The following is a 6,000-nucleotide window of genomic DNA, read 5'->3' on the forward strand; positions in this document are numbered from 1 at the left end:
AGACACATCTGCTTGCTCCAGGGTTGCATTTCAAAATGGTGTTCTCCAAAATGTCTGCATTAGTTTCCAATGGCCATCCTCAAAATGTCTGCCCCAGCTACAGCTTTCTTTTACCATGTCTGTTTAAAATTATACTGAAGATTCAATCCAGGACAATTAATCAAGAAAATAAAATAAAGGCATTCATATTGGAAAGAAAGAAATAAAAAAAATCTCTATTTGTAGATGGCAGAATATTATATGTAGAAACCCCTAAGAAATACACTAAAAATTTATTAGATCTAATTAATGAGTATAACAAGGTAAAGGATAAAATACCCTGGACTTTTGTCAAACATTGAACATATACTGTTCATATGACCCAGAAATTCTACTGGTATAGAACTGAGTGAAATTAATACATGTCCTTGCAAAAAAGTTTATACAGTGATAGCAGCATTATTCATAACAGCCAATATGTGGAAACAACACAAAGGTTCATCAGATGAATGGATAAACATATTGTTACATGGTACAACATAAATACACTTGAAAATATTATGCTAAGTGAAAGATGTCACTCACAATGGACCACATATTATATGATTTCATTTATGTGAATGGCACATAAGAATCCAATCTATAGAGACAAGAAGGAGATTAGAGGTTGCCTGGAGCTTGGTAGAATGGGGGAATGGGTAGAATGGGTGAAAGGTGAGAATTGTAGAATTTATTTATGGGGTTAAATGTTCCAAAATCAATTGTGGTGATGGTGGCAAAACTCTGTGAATATAGTAAAAACCATTGACTTATACATTATAATGGGTTAATTGTGTGTATGAGAATTGTATCTCAAAAATGGTATTGAAAAACTGTAATGTGTAAAAATTGTCATGATTTTTGCCATCATCTGCCTATCCTAAGCACACCTCTTAACCTCTGTACTTCAAATCCTTGTGTAAAAGTGAATTTGTTTATATTGAATAAGAATAGAGAATAAATAAAATGATATTTGAAAGCTTTATGATTAGTATGGATAATGACATTAACTTCCATTGTGCAGAATAAAATACCAGCTTTCTGTAAAATCCACAGTCAGATCATTCTGATAGCAGTGAAACATCTTCCTCTCCCTTGGGCTCAGTTTTTTTTTAAATCCAATTTTATTGAGATATATTCACATACCATACAGTCTTCGAAAGTGTATAATCAATTGTTCACAGTGCCATCATATAGTCATGCATTCATCACCCAAATCTATATTTTGAACATTTTCCTTGTACTAGAAAAAGTAAAAATAAAATTAAAAATAAATGCAAAAAGAACACCCAAACCATCCCCCCTCCCACCCTGTTTTTCATTTAGTTTTTTGTTTCCATTTTTCTACTCATCCATCCATACACTGGATAAAGGGAGTGTGATCCACAAGGCTTTCACAATTTCATGGTCACCCCTTGTAAGCTACATTGTTAAGCAATCGTCTTCAAGAGTCCAGACTGCTGGGTTGCAGTTAGATAGTTTCAGGTATTTACTTCTAGCTATTTCAATGCATTAAAACCTAAAAAGTGTAATCTATATAGTGCATAAGAATGCCCACCAGAGTGACCTCTCAACTCCATTTGACATCTCTCAGCCACTGAAACTTGATTTTGTTTTATTTTGTATCCCCCTTTTGGTCAAGAATATGTTCTCAATCCCATGATGTCTGGTCCAGATTCATCCCCAGGAATCATATCCCACATTCCAGGGGGATTTACACCCCTGGGAGTCATATCCCACATAGAGGGGAGGGCAGTGAGTTCACCTGCTGAGTTGGCTTAGCTACAGAGAGCGAGCCACATCTAAGCAACAAAGAGGTACTCAGGAGGAGACTCTTAGGCACAATTATAAGCAGTTTTAGCCTCTCCTTTGCAGTAATGAGCTTCATAAGGGCATGATAGAGGGCTTGGCACATCAAACTGCCAGTCCTCAATGTTTGTGAGAGCATCAACAACAATCCAGGTGATGAAGCTCAACACCTCTGCATATTCCCCTGGCTCCTAAGGGGGGGTTGGGCTCAGTTTTTGACCAGCAAAATAGAGTTTGACTAAACTTGGTGTTCTCGCATCTTAATCATCTGTGTTTTTGCTGTGTGCCTCTTTCCTTTTCTCAATCTAACCAACATATTTTCTTTCCTGGAGAATTGGTTATCTCTGAGATATATTTTTATTCCATTTTACCATGTTCTCAGTCGGTAGTCAGGTGTTCTGTATCATACTAAAATGAAGCACTATTTTTTTTTATAAATTGGAATCTAAAATGATCCCAGCATGCTTCACTCTTTTTAATGCCAATCTGGTAGGTCAAAGATAAGTTTTTAGGAAATTACTTTTAGCTATGTCTTTGAAAGGCATAAAAATAGAATTGTTGCATCTCTTACAGATATGTAGGATACTCAGAGGAGGTAGATTCCTTTTTGCCTGCTTAAAAAAAAAAAACATTTGTAAATGACTATCTAAATTTTAACTCCAACAGAACATGTAACCATTATCACATTGATGTTAACTTTTAATGGAATTTTATTGTGATATAGTCACATACCATACAATCAATCACCCCAAGTGTGCAATCAATTGTTCACAGTATCATCATATAGTTGTTTAGTCATCAACAAAATCAATTTTTGAACATTTTCATTACTCCAAAAAATAAAAATAGAAAATAGGAATAAAAATAAGAATAAAAGTAAAAAAGAATACCCATAACATCCCATACCCTTCCTACCTGCCCCTATTATTCATTTACCTTTGATCCCCATTTTTCTACTCATCTATCCACACACTGGATAAAGGAAGTGTGAACCACAGGGTTTTCACAATCGTACAGTCACAACATTTATGATCATCTTAAAGAATCAAGGATACTGGATTGCAATTCAATGGTCCCAGGTATTTCCTTCCAGCTATTCTAATACACTAAAAACTAAAAAGGATATCTACATAATGCGTAAGAATAACCTCTAGAATGACCATTTGACTCCGTTTGAAATCTCTCTACCACTGCAAATTATATTTTGTTTCATTTCTCTTCCCCTTTTTGGTCCAGAAGTCTTTCTCAATCATGCAATTCTGGATCCAGGCTCATTCCTGGGAGTCATGTCCCATGTAAGGGGTAGGGCAGTGAGTTTACCTGCAGAGTTGGCTTAAAGAGAGATGCCAAATCTGAGCAACAAAAGAGGTTCATTGCGGGAGACTCTTAGGCACAATTATAAGTAGGCTTACATTCTCCTTGGCAGTAACAAGCTTCAGAAGGGCAAACCCCAAGATTAAGTGCTCAGCCTTCTGAATTGGTAGTCCCCAGTGCTTGCAAGACTATCAGGAATTCTCCATATGGGGAAGATTAATATTTCCACATTTTCCCCAGTCCCTCTAGGAAGCTTTGCAAATACTTTTTATTCTCTGCCCAAATGACTCTGGGATATATTGGTGTATCACACTAACCTGTACAATCTAACTAGATTTCACTCTATATTCAAAGTTCCATGTAATTATGGTATTTGAATAAATTAACCTTACAAGTTAAATTATGTAGAGTGCTACAGAAAATATAGATTTTACACCAAATCAACACCTCTTTCTTTGGTCTCACACAGAAGTTGATGTTTTAAAATAAAGTCAATATCATCCTTTACCCTTTAGTCAGATTTACCTTAGTCCTAACCAAGTACATTTCATTCATATTTCTAATTGAAGTCTGTGCTGGTTTGAATCTATAATGCCCCCCACAAAAGCCATGTTCTTTAATGTAATCTTGTGGGGGCAGACTTATTAGTCTTTTGAGCAGGGTGGTACATTTTGATTGAGTGTTTCCATGGAGATGTGACTCACCCAACTATGGGCAAGACCCATGATGAGATCATTTCCATGGAGGTGTGGACCCTGTCCATTCCAGGTGTACTTTAGTTAGATCACTGCTGTCCTTTAAAAAGAGCTCACACAGACAGAAGAAAGCTGAGAGAAGCTGAGAGAGACATTTTGGAGAGTAGCTAAGGTATTAATACAGAGTTTGCCCCTTGGAGAGAAGCTAAGAGCTGAAACAGACTCTGATGCTTGCTGACACTTGGAGATGCAGACAGAAAGATGTTTTTAGATGCTTAGCTAAGAGATGAAAGCCAGAGTTTTCCCTGGAGAAGCTAAGTGAGGACCCCCGGATGCTTAGAGAAGAATGCCCTGGGAAAACAAGCAAAGATGCAGAGAAGCTGAGACAAGGAAGCTGGGAGACACATTTTGGAGAATGATATTTTGAAACAGAATCCAGGAACAAAGGTCCAGAAGACCGGCCATGTGCCTTCCCAACTGGCAGGTGTCCTGCATGGCCTTCCTTCAGTGAAGGTATCCTCTTATTGATGCCTTAGTTTGGACACTTTTATGACCTTAGAACTTAGGTTATTTGTAATCTAATTATTTCCCTTTATAAAAGCCAATCCATTTCTGGGTGTTTTGCATAACACCAGAATTAGCAAACTGGAACAAACTCTGATCATTTTTCCAGCTTCTTTATCATTTGCTATATGGGCTAATGTGATGTTCATAGCTGCTGAACCCTGGCACTCTCTCAGATGTCACACAGATACTCAAAGTTCCAGGGACCATCCAGGTTATAAACAAATGGCTCAGCATCTCGGAGTTTAGAAATAACCATTACAACTCATGAATAGATAGATGTGACTGCTGTAAGAGCTTACAATCTTGGAAACTTTACCATAAGCCTTCCCCTGGTAACCTGTGCTCTCAGATTCAATTTTCAGAGTTTTCACATTATAGTTAGTCTATATTAGTGAGGTGTTACAATGTTTGTCTTTTCATTTCTGTTTTATTTCACTAAACATACTGCTCTCAATGTCCATTCACCTAGTTGCATGCCTCACAACTTCATTCCTTCTTTCCACTGCTCAATATTAAGTTGTATGTATATGCCAGAGTTCACCATGTTTATCAGTCGATGTACCCTTAGACTACCTCCATCCATTGCAAATCATGAATACTGCTGTTATAAACAACACTGTGCAACTATTCATTCATGTGCCTGCTCTCAGTTCTTCCAAGTATGTATCCAGTAACAGGGTTACAGGACCATATGACAACCCCATTCTTAGCTTCCTGTGGAACCACTACACCACCCTCCATATGGGCTGCACCATTTTAGTTCCCCAGTGACAGTGGATAGGTACATCCCTCTCTCCACATTTTCTCCAGCACTTGTATCCCTCTGTTTATTTTTAATCAGTCTTATTCACACACCATAATTCCCTCCTAAGTATACAATGGCTCCCACTATGATCACATAGATATGCATTCATAGCCACAAAAAAGGATACTTCTATTTCTTCTGCAAAGAGGAAGAGGAGGAAAAAATAAAGAAAAGATGAGATTAAATAAAAATCAAAATAAAATAAAATAATAAAATAAAATAAAATAAAATGAAATAAAATTTTCATCTACAGCACCAAGAATCCAATGTCAATCTCTTATAACCCCCTCTTATAAACATTTTGTTTTGGTATATTATCTTTTTTACAATTAATGGAGTCATATTACAATGTTACTGTTAACTATAGACTCTAGTCTGCATTGATTGTATTTTTCCCCTATATCATCCAATTTTCAATACCTATTCCTTATTAATAGATTATATTTACCACTTGGAGTTTCCTGCAGATATAATATCAGAGTCAAACCTTTGTTTAAACCCAAACATTCTACAATGAAACTGTTAAATAAGCCTTGCCAGTCAGTGACAAGCAAAGACTATTAAAACTTTTATGTTTCTTGGAACATAGACTCCTATTATAAAAATATTCTCCAAAAATAAAAGACACTGGAGAATCACATCAAAAGATATTTAATGGTATAATTACCAACACAATAAAAGTAATCTAGTTGAGATATATCATATGCATAATAGAGTTTTTCTGGCTCTTGTTCATGGTTACTGCTCATAAACTGTTAACATATTATTCTTATAAAGATCAATTAACAATAA

The sequence above is a fragment of the Choloepus didactylus genome, chromosome X (assembly GCF_015220235.1).
Source record: "Choloepus didactylus isolate mChoDid1 chromosome X, mChoDid1.pri, whole genome shotgun sequence".
Classification (NCBI taxonomy): domain Eukaryota; kingdom Metazoa; phylum Chordata; class Mammalia; order Pilosa; family Megalonychidae; genus Choloepus; species Choloepus didactylus.